The sequence below is a fragment of the Schistocerca piceifrons genome, chromosome 1 (genome assembly GCF_021461385.2).
Source record: "Schistocerca piceifrons isolate TAMUIC-IGC-003096 chromosome 1, iqSchPice1.1, whole genome shotgun sequence".
NCBI lineage: Eukaryota > Metazoa > Arthropoda > Insecta > Orthoptera > Acrididae > Schistocerca > Schistocerca piceifrons.
Window position 1 is genome coordinate 715468354 of NC_060138.1, and position 22499 is coordinate 715490852.

Below are 22499 nucleotides of genomic sequence, written 5' to 3' on the forward strand. Positions count from 1 at the left end.
CTTTTTGTTTTTAGTTTGTTTTAAAACAAACCGTGCCTCCTACATGTAGATGTTACTACCTTGAGAAGATAGCCGTCCTGTTCCCCCAGTAACATTTCAGAAATCGTCCGGGCGATGATCGCACAGAGGATGCGCAATACACATCACTGAGCACTTGATCGCAGCTTTGTCGTTGAAGCCGATAGCATGCGAAGCACAATATTGTTAGCTGAGTACTCATTCGACTTTTGATTGGCGACGTGTCAGCAATCTACTGGGAATGTCTCAAATTGGCCTCCGCTAGCTTAACTGCGAAAGCTCCTAGGTTTAGATCGTAAGCGTCGAAGTCGGTCAAAGGACAGACGAGAAATGCTGCAGATAGCGTCCTGATGGGTTCTTAACTCACTGATTCCCATGAATACTACGGTGTCATCAGCTGAGATATCGCTAAGCTGTTTAAGGTCTGCTCACTATCCTATCAGGTACAGCGAGTAGAGGCACAAAACCAATTACTCGGGGAAATTGATTTATACGGCAAATTTGAGGGAATGGAAGTCGGCTTTCAGACGGTAGCTGTGAAGGAATGACATTGGGAATCATAGCGACTGTGACGGAATTAGGAGTTGCAAGTAGTGAGTGTGAAGGAATTGTGTGTGCATTCCTAGTAGAGACGCTGTCGAATCACAGATAAGAAAACAGTCTGAAGGACTTGAATGCCGCGCCAAAGATAGTGAGCCAGAATAAACCAGTGAATGTGAAGGCATTAGATATGGAGTTGCAGATACTGAGCGTAAAGGAATTACTTTAAAAAAAAATGGCTCTGAGCACTATGCGACTTAACTTCTCAGGTCATCAGTCGCCTAGAACTGAGAACTAATTAAACCTAACTAACCTAAGGACATCACACACATCCATACCCGAGGCAGGATTCGAACCTGCGACCGTAGCGGTCACGCGGTTCCAGACTGAAGCGCCTTTAACCGCACGGCCACACCGGCCGGCGGAATTACTTTCGAAGTCACACATAGGAAGTTTGAGGAATTAGATATGATGCTGAGCCACATGTAGAGAGGCCGAAGAAATTGTATGAGGAACCAAAGACATTGAATCGAGGAAATCAGAGGTGGCCTCGCAGACAGTGAGTATGAGGGAATTACATGTGGACTCACATGTATTACAAATGAAGAAATTAATTATGGTTCTGCAGATGGGTGGATGTGACATGGAGATAGTGAGTTGGGAGCAGTCAGATTCAGAGCTACGAACAGTGAAAATGGATTAATTTGACATAGGTTATGGGATAATTAATTCGAATGTCGTGAAACTGTAAAATCTCTGTGAGAGAAGAGACCGCCCTCTGTGTGATAATTAGCGTAACAGTACATTTGGCAGACTCAATTCCACCCAGAGGTAAGTTCACACATTCTGACAGATCTAGGGAAAGTGTTGCTCGTAAGTACTATGTACTCTCAATTTTGCCTGTTTGCTGATTTCCCCTTCGCTTGCTGCATGTACTACAGCCATAGAAGTTTCCTCTGACCACGTATCTAGGACGCCGCAGCAGGGATGAAGGGTATCACCACTGGTGTGTGGGTGCAGTCACGAGACATGGAAATACTTTGCTGCGATTGATAAGTAGCCTTTCATATCTGAATACACTGATAGCAAATTAGAAGTACGCCGCCAAGTACGTTAAGTGAAGTATCCATTCTGACACGAAGCTGCAATCCGGGCTCGGCGCTCACGCTTCTCCCAACAACAACGATGAGCCACTCGAAGTCGAACCAGGTTTTGATGGCTCCATCACTGCATACCGAGGTTGTGAGGCGTTCAGCAGTATTTTGTTAACCGAATTCAGGGCGATTCCCACTACATGTCACTCATTTAAGATATTTATAGTACGTTCCCCTTTCCGAACTATAAATCCATCTTCAGACGTCCAATAGTATTTCTGATTAAGCTAAATACCGTAAGTCATTCAAACCAAAATAGCATTCACAGATTAAAAAGAAAAAAGACGCCTCTCTCAGCAAGGGTTTCATATGCAACTAATACGTCCGCTATTAAGTATTCAGCGTTGATTTATACCAAATTATTATCAGCGAACAAGCGTATTAGTTGCTTGTATGCTGCTGTTCTTTCCTGTATGCCGTTACAGTGTCCACGAATTTGATCGTTGTTGGTCTACTTTCAGCGGTCTCGTACCCATTAGTCATTAAATTGGTGCTCAACGTCGGCCCTGCACATCGAATCAGCATATAATGTGACGTCTAACGTGGGGCCCGTTAAACTAACCACAAAATGAGTAAACTCAACGTTATGCAATAGAATGAGTCACTCAATGTACTAAATGGCAATGTGACTGGTAATTTAGAAGTTACAACTACTTTCAACAATCACTTTCTAAACGTAGCAGCAAATAAGGGCTTAAATGGTTCAGTTGAAAAAGTAAGAGAATATATTAAAAATGACATTCCACAAAACTTTAAACAACGAGAAGTAGAACCAACTTCCTTCACTGAAATTACTAGTTATAAAAATTGTAAAAAAACAAAAGTTCATGTGGGGTTGATGGAATTTCAAATAGAATTCTAAAAAGTTATTCCAACCTAACAAGTAATGCCCTTAGTAATATTTGCAATGCAGCACTGACTCAGGAAATTTTCCCAGACACCTTAAAATACGCAATTGTTAAATTACTTGCCGCACGGGGCAGCCGCGTGGTCTGGGGCGACTTGTGACAGTCCGCGTGGCTCCCCCCGTCGGAGGTTCGAGTCCTCCCTGGGGCATGGATGTGTGTATGTCGTCCTTAGCGTAAGTTTAAGTTAGATTACATAGCGTGTAAGCTTAGGGATCGATGACGTCAGCAGTTTGGTCCCATAAGACCTTACCACAGCTTTCCAACTAAGTTGGAAAAGTGACAAGACAGACTTAAACAAATACCGTCTAATTTCCTTACTGATATCTTTTTCCAAAATATTCGGAAAAGAAATGTACTCGACAGCAGTCGCATACTTAAGTGGAAACAATTTACTTAGTATATCACAGTTTGGATTACAGATGTGTTGCTCGACTGAGAATGCTATTTTTACATTTATTCATCAAACAGGACAAGCCTTAAATAGCAATATACCACAAGCTGGTATTTTCTGTCATCTTTCCAAGGCGTTTGATTGCGAAGGTCGTATTATTCTCTTAGAAATACAAAATGATGGCTTTACACACAGCTGGTTTGAACTGTTAAGTACAGTTCAAACCAGCTTTGTGTAAAGCCATTAACAAACAATTCAAAAGACTGTGCTCAGTAGTTCAGATAGTGTCGGAAAGGTAGAAAATTTTAGTTACTGGGGGAACAAAAGAGTCACAAAGGGAGTCCCACAGGTTTCAATTTTGGGTCCACTCCTATTCCTTACATATGTTAATAACCTCCACTTAACACCCAACAAGTGAAATTGGTACTTTCTGAAAATAACTCTGCTGTTATAATAAATCCTATCAGACAGAAAGCGCAACGGAGTTGGTAACTGTTTTCCCAAAGAATTATTAAGGGATTCTCTGGAAGTTGACTACCTAAATTTTGAAAAAAAAGAACACATTACATTTAGTTCTGTACAACAGACAGAGTCATACCAAAAATTGATGTAGCACATGAGCAACAGTCAGTAAATAGGGTAGAGTGTTTCAAATGTTTAGGTCTACATGTTGACGCAAACTTTTTAACTGGAAGAAGCAAATTACTGAGCTTCTCAAACAATTAAGTTGAGATACTTTGCTCTTCATACAATTACTAATCTTGGAAAAAAATATCAAATTCATGACATATTTTGCATATTTCTACCCAATTATGTATTATGGAACAATTTTCTGGGGTAACTCATCACTTATAAAGAAAGTACTGTTTGCACAAAACCAAGCAGTAAGAATAATGTGTTCACCCAGTGAGGTCACGTAGGTACATCTTCGAAGTGCTAGGCGCTTTAACCGCGCCATCGCAATACGTATATTCGCTAATGAAGTTCATCATAAATAACCCATCACTATTTCAGAAGAACAGTGATGTACATACAACATGTAGAGAGGTGAATTACTTTTATTACCCACTGTTGAAGCTGTCAGCGGCTGAGAAAGAAGTTCAATATGCAGCATAAAATTTTTTTAATGATTTACCCAATAACAAAGTATCTGACAGGTAACGAGGCAAGTTTTAAATCTAATTTAAAATAATTTTTCCTTGACAACTCCTTCCATTCCATTGACGAATTTCTACTTAGTAACTGGTAGCCAGTTAAAAACGTGCAGTTCCATGAGTAGGACTAAAAATAGTGTATTCATTAATGTTACCACTAATCATGTAAAATATCCTGCAACCTGATTCTTCCACATAATTTCCATAAAAGAATCGTTCAAATGATGTATGTAAAATGTAATTAACTAAAATGTTAGCCTAAAATAGTTCAACAATTCAGTCATGGTCAAACAGAAAGCTAATGTAGTTCCTTGTGATATTGAAAATCGTTTTTTTTGTCCAAAATATGTTCATGTGGCAGTGAGAAGCATAAAATTTAGACACAGCGTGTACCAAAATTCAGGTGACTGTGTTAAACCGAAATTGACAATGCTGACTCATCAGTGTACCAACTGGATCAGAACAAAGTAAGGTAGCGCCTTGTCATCACCTAGCTAATTTTAGTTATGGATGTGGGGGAAGAACTGGAAGTCTTAACGTAATTTATATGCTAGTTCATCTTGTCCATGTTAGACGTTGTTTGACTCTCCAGCTGTGGTGTATATTCAGGATGATTCTAATGACAGCGCAGAAATATTGTTGTTTCTTCTAGAACTATTCTCATAATTCTATTTGTGCTATGTGCAGATATTAATAAACTTATTCTCTATATAATAAGCATTTAATTCATTGCGTTGTTATCTTGCAAAATTTATTAAGAGAAACATTGATAGTATCACTAGTTTTCTACCGAACACTATTTATGTCGTATGTGACACACAACAGCGGTCAGATCATGAAGCGAAGACTTCAATGGATGGAGTGACTTAGAACAGTCGTCTGGTCGTTTTGGGGCAGTTTCGGTAACTACGTCAGTGACCTCTCATTGTAAATGATAAAGGAACATAGTTGCTCAATTTTTACCGGCGCATTGATTGAACGGGTCCACTGGACACCATGAAGCGACAGCTGTGGACTGTTTGAAGCGGGAATCGCAACGATATAAGGTAGCTTACAGGCGAAATTGTGTGGAAGTTTAAGATGATCGACACACTATCATCTTTAACACTTGCAGATGTCAACGATACATACACCATCTCCAGGACACTGCGTGTTCAAAGTCAATATAGTGGTATTCCGTCCCGAATGGATATGATGATGATGATGATGATGATGATGACGATGATGATGACTTGAGCGATAATAGTCATTATCATTAATCGCCAGTAATGCAAAAATAGTCGAAAATACTGACGTAAAGTTACACTGTTCTTTAAATGTTAACCACAAAGCAATTATTATTGAAGATATTGGCATCGACGCAAGCCTTAATCCACAACATTAGTATTACACGTATTTATATGGGTGGTGTATGTTCTTTCGGAAAGAAAAGACACCGCACTTTTATACACGTATATATATATATGTGCCATGATGGGGAAGTTATATCTTCTGTGCGGATGCACACAATTCCGAATCCTTGCGGCAATCAGCTGAATAGATGCGGGCATGTAGGGGATAATGGACAGAGGGCACTACATCTGTAGTGTGCGATACGCAGGAATTAGGGTGGATGAAAGGAGTGCTCGAATAGCTGACGCGGTTAAGGCAACCGTTCTAGAGAAGCGGAGCATCCGGTTTCGAGACGCGGTCCAGCACAAATTTTCAAATGTCGCCATTGCATTTAATGCAATGCAATGCCTGTAAGAAGCTGAGGCCTGGAAATCTCTCTTATAAAGATACATGTTTCCATAGTGGATAAGAAGACGGTTTACAAGAGGGACAGCTAAGAATTCTGCACATGTGCTGTGTTGTCGCTCTCCTGCTGCGTTCTGCGGCCAGGCTGCACACCACCCCCACTATCATGCCACACTCTCTGAACGGGAAGAGTGGAAAACTGCGAACGCACCGCATTTAAATGGTAATGCAATGACGTAAGGAACACTGAAAACCTTGCATGTAACTTGGTTTCGTATTTCATAACAATATATACCACAAATACAAAAACTCAGTATTATTTATTTTTCGCGTGCTGAAGACATAAAATTTATGACTGGTACAAACTGTCAACATAGGTCAGAAGTAAACAATGTCGCAGACTTTTATCACTCAGGTTTCCGTGTAATAGTGACTCAGTTTCATAATCTAAAACAGCGCTTCACGCAAATATGTTGACCGAAACACTGTACGACATTTGCAACCTCAGTGTGCAGAACTCTTCCAGAGCAAAACAACATAGAACTCCTGATCAGTTTTATCGCGAAAGCATTTTTCTACACGGGAGTTGTATTGCAGATCGATCGTTTCCAGCTGCGTATGTACAAGGGTGCTTTCAATGGAAACGACAAACGGTCTCGAAAACAGCCCAAGAACAGATGTAAGATTGGCAGCGTCCTCAAATTCCTGCAATTCTTTCAACCCCACAATTAATTATTCAAAATTCGAGTTTTCTCTGAAGTCAGTGTGCACAGGGTGTTGGACAGTTTTTTGTCAGAAATTGCCCTTTCCACAATGCGATTTTCTTTTTCAATGCATAGCCACCAAATCAAAAATAAGTTTTTCGCATCTTGCAGCGTCCTACTGTAGACACAGTGTGCAGTCAGGTCCACTTGAAGTGAGAGGTATGCAATCCTTTCAGGATGTTCTAATTTTCGTTCCTGTTTTCCTGTTTTTCTTAATAAACGCAACAATAGAGGGTCTTAAATCGAAAAATCGTTCCAGGGTGCCCCTTATGTAACCGACGTTCTTTGCAGTAACATATAATGTCTCCATACTCTTCGTTCAATCCACAAGGACTGTTGCAACTGACGGTGTAATAACACGTGCGACTTCAGAAAATATACTGTTCGTATCACCAATTTCATGAGGTGCTTCATGTCTCCTAATCTAGTACGAAGTGCTTCTTGACATCCAGAACAATGAATCCTTCACAAATCGTCTGTCGCTCGTTGAAATCTTTTGCTCTTTCATCATGAAATATATCTTTAAACTCTTTCTGTATGGTTCCATAGCAAATTTCGTTACCCATTGATTATTATGCGAGTCTGTAATAGGTACTGAAAATTCTAATCCTTCCCCTATGTGATTTCCATTCATTTTTGGAAGCTGGGACGATAGCTCGCTAGTCTATCCCTTTTGTGCAGACAACCAGATGAAGTTAGTTTATACCACGAACAGCAAAGGATAAACATTCCTGACACCACAATTCTGTGGAACTAAAGAAAGTCGTGCCGACCGCAAAATATCGTATCAAATGCCGGAAAAAAGCGTCGCATCGCACTGTTAAATGAAACGTCGCGCTGTATCGAGTACTTCCGTGAAACACCGAGCAAAGCTAGACATGCCGAGCCTCGGATCCACACATGCATGCTTGCCGTGGCTGGTCCTGTTCTACAAGATATTTCGGTAACCGGATAGAACATCCAAGTTAGTTAAGTTATACGAGGTGTTTCAGGAAGAATTATAGATATTTTAGCAAGTGGTGGTATAGACTGATTCGAATAAAACGATCCATATGACATGTATCCAGTTATTAGTGATTACAGAAATACTACTGTCAGAATGTAACCGAAACTAGCATTATCACAAGGGGTTAACCAAAGGTAAATCATTAATGTCATATGTGAGTTTCGTAAATTACACCTTCGACTTCAATGTACAAGTACATTCGAATTCTCTTGATAGCACCACATGTAGTTCTTCTGTGTCATTTTGGCATCCTTTTATGGGGGTAACACTGTTCATATATGCCCATCCTTGTAGGCAAAGCAACTTCTTCCAACAATCCTGGAAGGTCCTTTTCAAGAAAGTCTATGTAAAGGGCTCTTGTTGAGACGATTCAATAACACTCCCAATCAACTGATTGCCCGCACAGCACAGCACACATTTAGAGAGAAGCCTTCTTCAAACTCTATCTTCACAAATACATGTGGGTTTTTGTTGGACCACCAATATGAGTTATGAATGTTATTGATACTATAACGAGTGAAAGTGGCTTCATCAGTAAAAAAACATTTTTGTGATTACTCAGCAATTTGGAATTAGTCAGTGGCAATTTTAATAGTTTACTTTCAATATCTTCTCGAAGGTCTTAAATCTGCTGTAAACGATAAGCGTAGAGGCCGTGCATACGTTACGTCCGCCATAATCTTGTATGTGGAACATCGATAAGTGTAGACATTCTGCGTATACTTGTTGAAGCATTACGTTCAGCCAGTTGGACAATGTCTTATAATTCACATACACTCTTTCATTGTACCTTCAGATGAAATATGACTTCTGGGCTCCAAGTTCATGCAGTTTTATAAAAACGCGAGCAAACACTATAGATTCTGATTGCGGTTAGGAAGTCGTCCACAGTATTCTCTACTTGAACTTCAAAACAAGAACGATAGTCACTGAATAAACACCTGGCAATTAATAAATGAAAAGCACCAGTTTGCTTTTGTTCTACAATATTACTTTTATTGTTAACCGGTTTTCGGCTTACAAGGCCATCTTCAGACATTTACTGAGTGTTATCACCAAATAAGTTAAATGTTAGCAGACGACATTGGAAAAGAAGTAACACATCTAGACTGAAGTAGAAACATACAGTAAGTAACATCTTTGCAATGAAAAAGTAAAAACTGAACCGTACATAAATCACAATGGAGTAGACAGGAAAACCTTTAGCACAAAATAGGAATAGCATGCCTACATGACAGTTTCTATTAATAAACAAAACAAATAAAATAAAATTAGTACTAGACAAGGCTGCATCAGGAGGTATGAAACATGGAGAGTGATACATAACCAATTAAAAGAAGAGAGAGTTATCAATGTAAATACAGAATACATGAGGAAGTTAAGCAATATCAATAAGATAAACAGAAATAAATGCAGGAAAATGGAGGTGTTTGAGGTAACCTACAGTTTGAGAGTGTGGTGGTACTGCATTTTAACATTAATATTATAATCAAAGCAGTGGCTGTGTAACAGTTTTCATTAAATAAATGAGCAAAGTAAAATATGAACAGTATTTGATGAGACAACTACGAGGGGTGTTAAACATGGACAGTAATAAAAGTACCAGTTAAAAGAAAGCCTTAACTATTGAAACTACAGTCTATGTGGAATACAGAGACAACTTCAACAAAACAAAACAACTTAATGAATACAGGAAAATAGGAATACGCAGGAAGAGAGAGTTTGGGAAGTAATGAACAACGAAGATGATTGTATGAAGTTTAAGAGAGGGGAAGTGTTGAGCTGTGTGTGGTCATTTAGGATGAGATCTGGACTGAGAGCAAGATGTTTGTTAATTTCCAGGGCTTCCAGCAGGTTGCGTTTATGGCCTTTGTTTGCCAAGTGAAGTACACGGGACACTGGCTGGTAGTTGTGACCCTCACTCAGTACATGCTCAGCAAATGCAGAGTCTGAATTCTGCAACCTCCAGCTGCGTTCATGTTCAGCCAGCCTGGTTGATGTGTCTCTGCCTGACTGACCAATGTAAAATTTGTCACAATCAGAACAGGTGATTTTGTATACCCCACTGTTGGCTAATAACTGGATCTTGTCTTTGCTAGTAAAAACACACTGTGCTGTCGTGTTCCTGACATAGTAGGAAAGGTTACACTTGCAGGATTTCAGTGCTTTGGCTACAATCTGTGATACCTGACCTAGAAATGCTAGTGTACACCATTTCTTGCAGACATTGGATGGGTAAGCAGGTGGGGCGTAGAGGAGGGGTATAATTTTCCGTTTTTGTTTCCTGTGCAAGATGTGGTCAATAAGAACTGGATTGTAGCCACTGGCTGTGGCAATAAATTTTATTGTACCTAACTTGCTTTAAAATCATCTCTGGACATGGGGATAGATAGTAATTAGCTTGCCAACATGTGAAATGAAAACTTCTCTCTGCAACTAACAAAAATTGGACAACTCATGGTTTTATTCGAATTGGCTCTGAGCACTATGGGACTTAACAGCTGAGGTCATCAGTCCCGTAGAACTTAGAACTAATTAAACCTAACTAAACTAAGGACATCACACACATCCATGCCTGAGGCAGGATTCGAACCTGCGGCCGTAGCGGTCACGTGGTTCCAGACTGAAGCGCCTAGAACCGCTCGGCCACTTCGGCCGGCTTTATTCGAATTAGTCTATACTACTAGCTCCTATAAACACCCTTTATAGAGAGAATCATCGCCTTAAAAGCACTCAGTACATTACGTCTGAAAAATAGGCTTATGGAGCTATTACGATTGACGAGGAGACAGTGCGCCGTTCAAGAGAGAAGTCGACCGCTGGCCACAGCACTTGCTGGATATCTCGCAGGCGCGAGCTTGTACAAATGAAACGATGGCGCCGGCGACTCAAAATGGCGGCGTGCTGTGGCACGTCTGACCCAGAGCCCGCATCGATTCGGCGATCCGCCCCTCGGCGCGACCGCGACCCCACGTCCTAGACCCCAGACCCTGCTGGCTTAGGGGACACCGCGTACCCCAGGCGCCGCCTGTTCAGCGGCTAACGCCGCTTTCGTGTCAGACAGAACCTGGTCTCTTAATGTGGCCGGCTGTGTTACCCATATGTGATCTACGAGGTGCATTCAAGTTCTAAGGCCTCCGATTTTTTTCTCCGGACTGGAAAGAGATAGAACCATGCGCATTGTTTTAAAATGAGGGCGCGTTCATTGTCAATACGTCGCAGAGATGGCAGCACCTTACCGCAGATGGAATTTTACCACCAGCGGCGAGAATGAGAACTGTTTTAAATACTTAAAATGGCGACGTTTTCCTTACTTGAACAGCGTGCAATCATTCGTTTTCTGAATTTGCGTGGTGTGAAACCAACTGAAATTCATCGACAGTTGAAGGAGACATGTGGTGATGGAGTTATGGATGTGTCGAAATTGCGTTCATGGGTGCGACAGTTTAATGAAGGCAGAACATCGTGTGACAACAAACCGAAACAACCTTGGGCTCGCACAAGCCGGTCTGACGACATGATTGAGAAAGTGGGGGATCGCCGAATGACTGTTGAACAGATCGCCTCCAGAGTTGGCATTTCTGTGGGTTCTGTGCACACAATCCTGCATGACGACCTGAAAATGCGAAAAGTGTCATCCAGGTGGGTGCCACGAATGCTCACAGACGACCACATGGCTGCCCATGTGGCATGTTGCCAAGCAATGTTGACGCGCAACGACAGCATGAATGGGACTTTCTTTTCGTTGGTTGTGACAATGGATGAGACGTGGATGCCATTTTTCAATCCAGAAACAAAGCGCCAGTCAGCTCAATGGAAGCACACAGATTCACCACCACCAAAAAAATTTTGGGTAACCGCCAGTGCTGAAAAAATGATGGTGTCCATGTTCTGGGACAGCGAGGGCGTAATCCTTACCCATTGCATTACAAAGGGCACTACAGTAACAGGTGCATCCTACGAAAATGTTTTGAAGAACAAATTCCTTCCTGCACTGCAACAAAAACGTCCGGGAAGGGGCGCGTGTGCTGTTTCACCAAGACAACGCACCCGCACATCGAGCTAACGTTACGCAACGGTTTCTTCGTGATAACAACTTTGAAGTGATTCCTCATGCTCCCTACTCACCTGACCTGGCTCCTAGTGACTTTTGGCTTTTTCCAACAGTGAAAGACACTCTCCGTGGCCGCACATTCACCAGCCGTGCTGCTATTGCCTCAGCGATTTTCCAGTGGTCAAAACAGACTCCTAAAGGAGCCTTCGCCGCTGCCATGGAATCATGGCGTCAGCGTTGTGAAAAATGTGTACGTCTGCAGGGCGATTACGTCGAGAAGTAACGCCAGTTTCATCGATTTCGGGTGAGTAGTTAATTAGAAAAAAAATCGGAGGCCTTAGAACTTGAATGCACCTCGTAGATGATCGTAGGACGTGTAACGTGGACTGTACACCAGTCTTCTCTTTTGTTGCTTGTGGAGATAATCGAAGTCAAACCGGAGTTACAAGCTCTGGTCTCGATCTACATCTACATGGATACTCTGCAAATCACATTTAAGTGCCTGGCAGAGGGTTCATCGAACCATCTTCACAATTCTCTGTTATTCCAATCTCGTATAGCGCGCCGAAAGAACGAACACCTATATCTTTCCGCACGAGCTCTGATTTCCCTTATTTTATCTTGGCTATCGTTCCTCCCTATGTAAGTCGGTCTCAACAAAATATTTTCGCATTCGGAGGGGAAAGTTGGTGATTGGAATTTCGTGAGAAGATTCCGTCGCAACGAAAAACGCCTTTCTTTTAATGATGTCCATCCCAAATCCTGTATCATTTCTGTGACACTCTCTCCCACATTTCGCGATAATACAAAACGTGCTGTCTTTCTTTGAACTTTTTTGATGTACTCAGTCAGTCCTATCTGGTAAGCTGGTAAGGATCTCACACCGCACAACAGTATTCTAAAAGAGGACGGACAAGCGTAGTGTAGGTAGTCTCCTCGGTAGGTCTGTTACATTTTCTAAGTGTCCTGCCAATAAAACGCAGTCTTTTGTTATCCTTTCCCACAACATTTTCTGTGTGTTCCTTCCAATTTAAATTGTTCGTAATTGTAATACCTAGGTATTTAGCCAAATTTACGGATTTTAGATTAGACTGATTTATCATGTAATCTCTTTCCCATCTAAAATGAACTTATATAGTGTGATTCCACAAAAAAGTTACAAACTTTTAGGGATGATGGAGAAGGTTAAATGTAACAGTTTGAGGTCCAGAAACGACCGAGTCGAACTTCTAAGCGAAAATCGTTCGGGAAAGGCTACTTTCAGAGTATGGACCAAAACAAGAAAAAATTGCCTAGTAAACAGGGGCTCTAAAATGCAAACCTTAAGAGCTATGGCTATTTGTTCAGTAGATGTATTTCACAGAGCCATGTTTACTTGACATTTTTTCCCTCGTTTTGGTCCATGCTACCACCACTGAAAGTTGCCTTAGCAACAGTACCGGTACGTCCACCAGTCAGAAATATCAGCACGATTTTCGCTTATAACTTCCCACTCGGTCATTTCCGGGGTTGCGTCCCTTACTTCAGATTCATACATTTACCCTTCCCAGTAGGACAGTGACTGAGAATATTGTTCATTGCTTTATTATTTTTAAGACGGCTGAATGCTTATCAGACCCATTTTTAAACAAACAAGTAGTGTACAAGGCCTCTTACAACAGCTGTTTTACTGCAATGCAGTCCACCACTGCATTTACTAGGCACCAGAATAAGTTTGCCTAGTTCAGCAGCGCAACGCGTGACGTTACATTTCATTTTGACAAACGATGAGCTGAAAGTGATGGGATGGAACACACTGTATAAAACCAGGAAGCTAAAAATACCGTACAACCCAACGCTGTCGTCCATAACCGTGTAAATAGTATTGTATTTCGTGCAAACAGTGCAACCCAACACGCTGCAAGATCGTCTACTGAATACAACAGCACTATTTATATTTTCATTTATTTAAAATTTGATGTTACAACTGAGAAACACTTCCAACTTTGGAATAGGTAGTATCGTATACCAAGTAACAAATAGAACCTTAACAACTGACTGTGGCTCAAGATATCGAAACAAAGCGCAAGGCCTTTGCGGTAACATCAATAATAAGTTTTACTTTTTCATCAGAATATTGAATACATAACGATATTTCGAAGGTAAACCTTTTTACTCATTAGAGATTTTTTGAAGAGGAACATTTCGCTATAATGTTTGTTTCCAGTCACGCAGTACGCAAAAACAGGACAGAAATTTTCATAATTGTGTACAGTTCCACTCAACCGCCATATTAACACTGCACAACGGTGCCCTGTCTGTATGCTTAGCCTCACGTTTTAAACTATTCCCAGGCATTTTTGCACGCCGTGATATTGCAAACATTACAAAGTCACTGTATTTCAGAGTTGTCGAGTTACGTTGAAACACGAAGATTTTAGGTAGAAGAATCTTACTTGTTTAGATATCTTAGTAGATAAAAAGTTACTAATATTTAGTATAAAGTATAATAAGCTCATTTTTAAGCTAGCTGTCTGGTATGTAGACTTGCACCGAATCCAAATAAAATTTAAAAACTTGATGGTTAAAATTCTTCTAGGTGTTGTACCGCGTCATTGTATAAAATGTTTTAATTATGAACTTAAAACCAACGTTTCGACGTATTACAACGGCCTTCCTCGGGCCAAGAAATGTTTTGGAGGAGGAAAGGTGGCTCTATCCATTGCAGATGACCGATATCAAATGGCTCTGAGCACTATGGGACTTAACATCTATGGTCATCAGTCCCCTAGAACTTAGAACTACTTAAACCTAACTAACCTAAGGACATCACACAACACCCAGTCATCACAAGGCAGAGAAAATCTCTGACCCCGCCGGGAATCGAACCCGGGAACCCGGGCGTGGGAAGATGACCGATGTCAATACCTCATATTTTTTAAACTATTTGCCCTACATTATAATACGCTAGTCGTGACGGAAGGGAGAGGATAGGAAGGTTGCTGAGCTGGCCAGCTTGTGAGTGACTGGTGACAATCTGCAAAGCAGCGCTTGGCTTCCGGTCGGTACATAGTCCCCCTGGTGTGCATGGAGATGCACTGACAGTTCCCTTGTAGCTGTTTGTTTAGGCAGTGGCGTCTGTGCCCGGTGAGGCTTCTGCCCCGCGACCGCTCGCGGGCAGTTGGACTGGGAAACCAGGACGCCGGACGTTTGTAGCCGCCCTCTCTATTCATGTTGTCAGGCTGCTAAATAATTTCAGCCGCCTCTCGGATTTCGCGTTGGCACGTCCACGACTCTTTCGCCAGCGCACAGTTTGTCGTTTGGCTTCGGATGCACTTTGTGTCCCAGTGCACAATCCATAGTTCTATACACCTCCACGTTCAAAAATCGTAACGAACCGTTCTTTTTGGTTTCGTGGGTGAACCATATATTCTTATGGAGACTGTTTTATTGCTGGATAAAGCTTCCCAACTCTTGCCTTGCCGTGTGGCCAGATAAGGGACGTGTCGTCTACGTATCGTAGCCAGCAGCGGGGGCGTAACGGTGCAGAAGCTGTGGCCATTTGCTCAAAGGATTCCATGAAGAGGTCCTCAGCGACTAGAGAGAGGGCAGAGGCCATTGCCACTCCATCTACTTGCTCCTAATATTTGCTTCGCCAGGTGAAGTAAGTTGATAGGTACAAGCGCAACAAACCACATATACAGGTAGAATGTGCTCCTGAACAATGCGAATGGCCTCCTCTGTAGGTTAGTATAGACAGACAATGTCGAAACTAACCATAATGACAGTTGACTGTATCCGCTGCTCCTTAATTAAATGTACAAAGTAGGAAGAATCCTGCTTATATCAGTCCGTCCACAATCCGGCGCAATTCCAGATGTTTCACCACGTAATAGGGAGCTGAGACCGTTCCGCTCAGTGAGCAACCCTCCTAATGGAGCATAGGTACTCCATAAATTCTAGGAGGCATGAGAACTTTAGTGACGAGCATCTTGGCTGTGTCATGATCCATTCTCGAGTCCTTTATGAGGGCCTTCGTGGGGCTATCTTCACCATCGATCACTCCTTAGGTCTCTATAAATGGGGTCGCTATGTAGTTCGTCCATTTTGTTTCGATATTCAGCGGTGTCCATACTTTGTCCACATGTAGGACCGCAATATCCTTGCTATCGTGAGCTCTCTTATGGCCCGTCTTTCGTCATGTGCGATATTGTCTCTTGGTGGCTTTGCTCCTTGTAATGTTCTGACGGTTTCTTGCCTTATCTTTTCTGCTTCGAAATGTGGTACTTGTTGGAGAGATGCCTCCACAGACTGCATGATCTCCTCTGTGGGAATCTCCGTTGACCAAAATGCAAAGTTTAACCTTCTGGACAGAACCAACCTGTCTACCAGCTATCCCAGTCCAAGGATCAGAAGCCTCATCGGGCACGGACGCGACAGCCTAATCAAACACCTACAGGAGAAGTGTCAGGGCATTTTCGCGCACACCAGGAAGAAAACGTGCCCACCAGAAGCCAAACGCTAATTTGCAGACTGTCATCAATCACTGACAAGCCGGCTAGCCCACGAATAGCTTCTTTCCTACCCTCCGCTTCCGTCAGGACTAGCTTATTATATTCTAGCGCCAATAAAGTTTCAAAAATATAGCGTACTGACACAGATCGTCTAATCTTTCCTGCACCAAACCCAGTCCTGCCCCTGAGAAAGGGCGTCGTAATACGGTCGAAACGTTCGTTTTAAGTTCATAATTAAAGTATTTTATACAACGATGCGGTACAACACTCAGAAGCCATGGGAGCCTAAATATTTATTTAAAAACTGTACAGTATTTTCATTACATATTCGAGGGATCAGTATTATCTGAGACACAATGCGTAATTATTGCATCAGTAAAGACACTCAAACTATTAGTGTCACTGACAGTAAGGAGATACATTTTCCTCTAATGAGTCTCTGTTGTAAGCTGCTTAATTTAACGTATGGGGGAGCAGTTACTTAGGCGCTGCATTGCTGACATTAAATAGATTGTCATGTATTTCTTTGTACCAAAGTGAATTCCAAGAAAAAGGTTTATTTCACTGACGAAAGTAGAGCAGTTTTAGAGCATGTACCTTACAGTCGGTACCAAAATGGGATTGCAACGAACGAAACTTCAGAAACTATTAGACTAACAAATTTGCTTTCCTTTCGTAAGGAACAATTATTTTTTAGGCACATGGGAAGAGGGAGGAGCAAAAAAGTTGAAACAGAAGTTATCGGAAGTAGTGCTACAAAAACCTCCGTAATACACCTCGGAACGCGACTCCGCGCACTGTCGCTGTTAGTAGATCTTAGATCTATAAGCCAGCCTCCGTGCAGCAGCATTTTACAATTCTTGATACACTTTTCTCTCTTACTGTTTCTTACACCAATGCCCTCTTTATATTAGAGGGATTCCCAGCTTTACTTGTGTACCTTATGCACAACTACGATAAATCTCATCTTTTCTTTATAAGCGAACGTGTGAACAGGTAGATCTTCAACGTCATTGTATTTGTGATACTACGGTAAGTCTTGCAGCGATTTCCATGTTTTTGGTGTATTTCTGCATCCTTCGTCCCCGACGGATGTTTGTACCCGGATGGTCTTCTTAGTGGCAAACAGTTGCGCAGTATCTCTCTGTTGATAAACGGATATGAATATTACCCTCTGTAGAAATGACATTATATGAAACATATCTATGAATTTTTCATTCCAAAATTTCCAAGGGATCTTTCATTTCTCATCAAATTTTTTTTTTGTCCCTCAGTGCAACCTGCATGAGCTACCTTCATAATATATCCACATACTTAGCGTTAACCAAAACTTCATTTTTCATCTCTGATCGTAGCATTCCTGTTGGTCTATGCTTTGACGCACATTACACCAAAGCTTCGCATTTTCCAACGGCATGAATGTATGATTTACTGCACCCTAGTTTCAAAAAATGGTCTCAGTAGTATTACATTTAAAGAAAACTTTTTCATATTCGCGCTGAAGACATTCTTTCATTGTTTCAGTACTAGTTTCTGTATCGGAGTCAATATTAAAAGATGCCGTCCATATTTCGCGACTGACTAAGCCATGAGCATATACTGCGTTCAAAAACAAATAGACGAAACATGGAGATATGAAATCAGTACTGTGTTCAGGGTTTACATTATGTAGGTCGCTACTCACTCAAATGCACATATGTTCCACTCTACAAGTTACGCTCTTGATGTCTAAGTATAGTTAGGTTCAGCTGCAAGCGATAATTTACTGGGGCTATTTCTTGCCGGACATTATTCAGAACTGGAGCAAGACAGCGCGGTGCGTGAAAATAAATTGTCAGATGAGCACTTGGTGTGGAGTTTTCCGTATTATTATTTGTCACACAAAGATTCACGCTCGTTCACTATAACACATTTCAATACCGTTTAATGCGTGACGCACTTCTCTCTCTCTCTCACTCACACACACACACACACACACACACACACACACACACACACACACACACACAAGTTTATGGCGACATCTAAAAATACATTTTCTGCACGACAAAAGTTTTTGCGCTTGATTGTGACCGAAGTGACAAAACAATTTTTGCTGCAGAAAAATGCTGGAAAAATTGACAAGGGTAATACAGCCAATTTATACAACTCAGGTGGAGTATAATTAGCAGGAATCTCTAAAAGGAATCTTATTTTTAATTCTTTTCTCTCGCCAGCTATCTACGACCTTATACCACCAGATCGACACAAAGATTAGTGATATCGTTAGCACGATTGCTATCCTTGAGGTAATAACATGTTTTTCTCAACTCAGTTTCCGGCCTTAAGCGGCCGGCCGGTGTGGCCGAGCGGTTCTAGGCGACCACTGCCTCGGGCATGGATGTGTGTGATGTCCTTAGGTTAGTTAGGTTTAAGTAGTTCTAAGTTCTAGGGGACTGATGACCACAGATGTTAAGTCCCATAGTGCTCAGAGCCATTTTTTGAACCTTAAGCCCGCCAATACACGCAGTTTCATCAGTATACAAATTAAACAGTAGTAAGTGGAATACAGCATCGCGCAACATATTTAAATTATTTTTAACCACTGAAGTCTTAAATAGCTAAAATAAAACTTTATAAGTCACACCTGCAACAAGTTTACAATAGTTTTGTTTCAATTAAAACTGTCAGTTTGTATTTCCTTCTGTGGTTTTATTTCGTAAGATATATAACCGTATTATCATGTTAACATATCTGAGAACCAATTCTGTGTCGCCAACAGTTTTATGATCCTAGTCAGTGTCTTGCACCCCCACAAAACTCACTTCCCGTCCTACTGTGAATCACAATTTAGATGTAAGATGCGGCCAGACCCTTTGTTTTGTAGTTTTCAGATTAATACATTCATCGTCTACAGAGAACAGTCAAGATTATGAATACCTGAAACTTTATTTTAACTCTCTTTCCAAATCTAATACGTTTTGCACAAGACACAAATAATACTGTTCTGTATACTCAAAGAAAGGAAGTGATTATGATGTATCGTTTAAGAATGTAGTTATCTGACATCTTATGGGCTTATCCTGTTCCCAGCAGTGCTTACTCGACATCGCTTGACTTTACATATTGCCTTTGTTTCTCAGTGGCGTGTTTCACAGTTCTCTGAAAGTTGCATCTTTGTTAAGTTTTACTTCCTGTTGGTAATATTCAGGTTATTAGTACAGCAGTTACCCTCTTACTGACCCTAGCTATATTTTCTTTCAATGTTCCGTGCATGAGAATTTTAAAAGGCTTCTTGACATAATTATTTGCAATTAGCTGCACATCTACAAGAAAAGAATTCCTCCACTCAGTAGGGCTACATTCCAGTACTTTTCTTGGTGATAATGTCAGAATATTTTCTTCTTCTTCTTCTTCGTACTCCTGCTCCATCATTACCACCAGCACCACATTTTTACAAGAATGGGAACCATAAGATAAAAGTCGTTTCTCTGTTACTACTCGTATCGCTTCTGGTGAGACCATTATTTACCAAAATGTATGAACTCATGGTATGGTCGCCACGTTATCAACAGCCCATTCAACAAATTTAATTTGGTTTCCCACAAAATTTTTCAGAAAAGTATCAGGATCTCTCTTCGTTTTCCCGTGGCATTAGAACTACCTATACTTTTTTTCTGGGAAACCACTGTTACATATACACTTGGTTTTGAAAACGCCAGTGGTTCTTGCACTTCTGAGGCAGTTTCCGAAAACGACGTGCACAAAATACTTAGTGTCTGCTGGTTTCTTCGTGACGTCATCAAGAATTCCAAGCATTCAGACGGTGATCCCTTCACAGTGAGGTATTGTCACGACGCTCCGCAAGTATTCCATGTTCCATGAAGACCAGCTGCTTTCACATGTGAATTATTTTCTGACACTCGTCGTCATTTTCTGAATCTAAGTACGGCCTAAGTAATTCAAAAATATTTATGGGTTGTAATGTAGTACTCTAAAAAATCTCAAACCTTGGGGAAACAATTGTGTCAAATATTCAAGTAAATAATGTCAGCATATAGAAATATTACGATGTGCAAGTTTGAAGCTCCAGCTGAATCTGAAAAATAGTGGAATGAGAAAAACACATTAAAATATATGGTACACAAACATTAAAACAACGGTTAAATTCGCTGGATGGTAAGTTCAGCAAAAATCGAATACCAATATTCCTTTGTGTCATTGTGAAGACGTCTTTATGTGAGGAAACAGTTTTAGCCCAAGGTAGATACGATGAAGAGGTATCAGAACTATATGAAAATAAATCATCTGTTCTTCTAAAATGTTGCAGCAAACTAGAGAGACCAACAATTTCTAACAGCTCAGGAATTTTATGCTCTTGTAACTACAATCAGAATCAAATGATGTTTTAGAATTTCACAACACGCGTGTGTAATTTCGGTCAAAACGTTTGGAACACAAACTAAGACCTGTAACAGGACATTAATCTGGTTGACGAGAAGTGGAGTTCTTTGAATCCATTTTATGACACTGCAGTTTAGTGAAAAACACCAATCTCGTTTAGACAATGGAGTGGAAAGCAAACAAACAACGCCTCCGTTTTTCCATATTTCTAAAAGCCAATCGAAACGGCACAACACTGCGAACTGGTAAGGAAATTCTCGTACTCACTGCCTTCCTATGTATATGTGATAAGTCTGGAAGATTTCCTGGTTGAAAGAACTATGCACGTTAGCCTCAACAGAGAGAATCCTCAGACAAATGAAGGAAAGAAATACGATCATAGCGTTACGAGTTGGGAAAGACTGGGAAAGTGAGCAGACTTGTTAATAAACTTGTCCCTGTGTTAAACTGAACTCATTTGCGCATTCCACAGGAAACTTGTCGGGATTGCCGGGCAGGGATGTAAACCTGGCTCTTCTTGAAACGACGACAGCCAATCTCTGAAACATAGCGCCCCCGCGACAGGTCAGGAACAAGGTAAGACAAGCCCAACTGCTGCTGTTGAGCAGCTATGTTCTCGCCATATATCAACGATCCGTCTGCCCTTGTCACTCACTTTAGTGACCGCAGCACATTTAAAGAAGGTTGAACACACGATGATTCACACGCGGGAGGGACAATATTAAAGAGCAAGATTAGCTTTAACGAGGTACATCCAACACTCAGTCACAGAGATTAAACATACGAGGTTTCCATTATGAAACAGAAAGGGCGAGTAAAATATGTATTCAGATGGGCAATGAAAGATTTGATCGGTTAGCAAGAGCCTTAAAACGTTGTGCTCACTTTTTGTGTGTTGCAGTCTTTATCTGGAAATGTTCCAAGATAGTACATGATAATGTACCTATGAACAAATTTCTTTTTTAGTTTTAACAATTATTGCAATCAAAAGAGTCTATTATGTTACACTCATCACTCTACTACACACCCACAATCAGTAAGTGACATTTAAGTAACGTATAATCAAAAACCTGTTGCAAGTGAATACATTTTGAAATAGAAGTTATTGGAATCTAACACAAATTTTCATTTTGAAGGTGGGCAACAAAACACAGTTCATTTGCAAATATCGACTGTCTCGTGCTAAAAAACTTCCTGTGTTACAAGGTACAAGATGATCCACGACCGACGAAACATAGGTTAACCATCCACATGTTATATAACTAGTTTTAAAAATATTTGCTATTTTATTTGCTATAAAATTCTGTAACTGAAGAATTAACATCTTCCAAAGAACTTTAACATATTATACAGCGCATAAACGTATAGAAGCCAACGTATTTACAAACGCTGAGCGAAACACTGCCACACGTCCCAACACCAAGAACATCAGAAAAGCCGGCAACTACTTATGGCAGTCTCCAGTGTCCATGTCATTCTGAAATCGGTCACTAGACAAATACTGACCAAAAAACATCATGCGTTCCTAGATACGCTATTCTCAAGGTAGAACACACTCTCCTACCTACATTCGGAACCGCTTCATGAGTATGGTTTTCTCATATGTCGCTCTGGAGGACATATCTAGAAATCCACGGCCTTACTGCTAAAATTATCACCGGCTGAATTAGAGTCCGTTACTTAGATGCTCAGAGATTTTAAACTGGAATTATTGGAAGTAAAACCGCTTAAAAAACTGCTAATCAGTAACTGACACATTAACTTCACAGCAAACTCGACAGATAGGGCGGATGGCAGTTTCACTCCAAGTAAATGTGACTCCAGCCACGGTTTTAGCCACGAAAAATATCCCAATCTGCTACTTTCTTAATGACGGATAGTTAATAAAATTACCTAC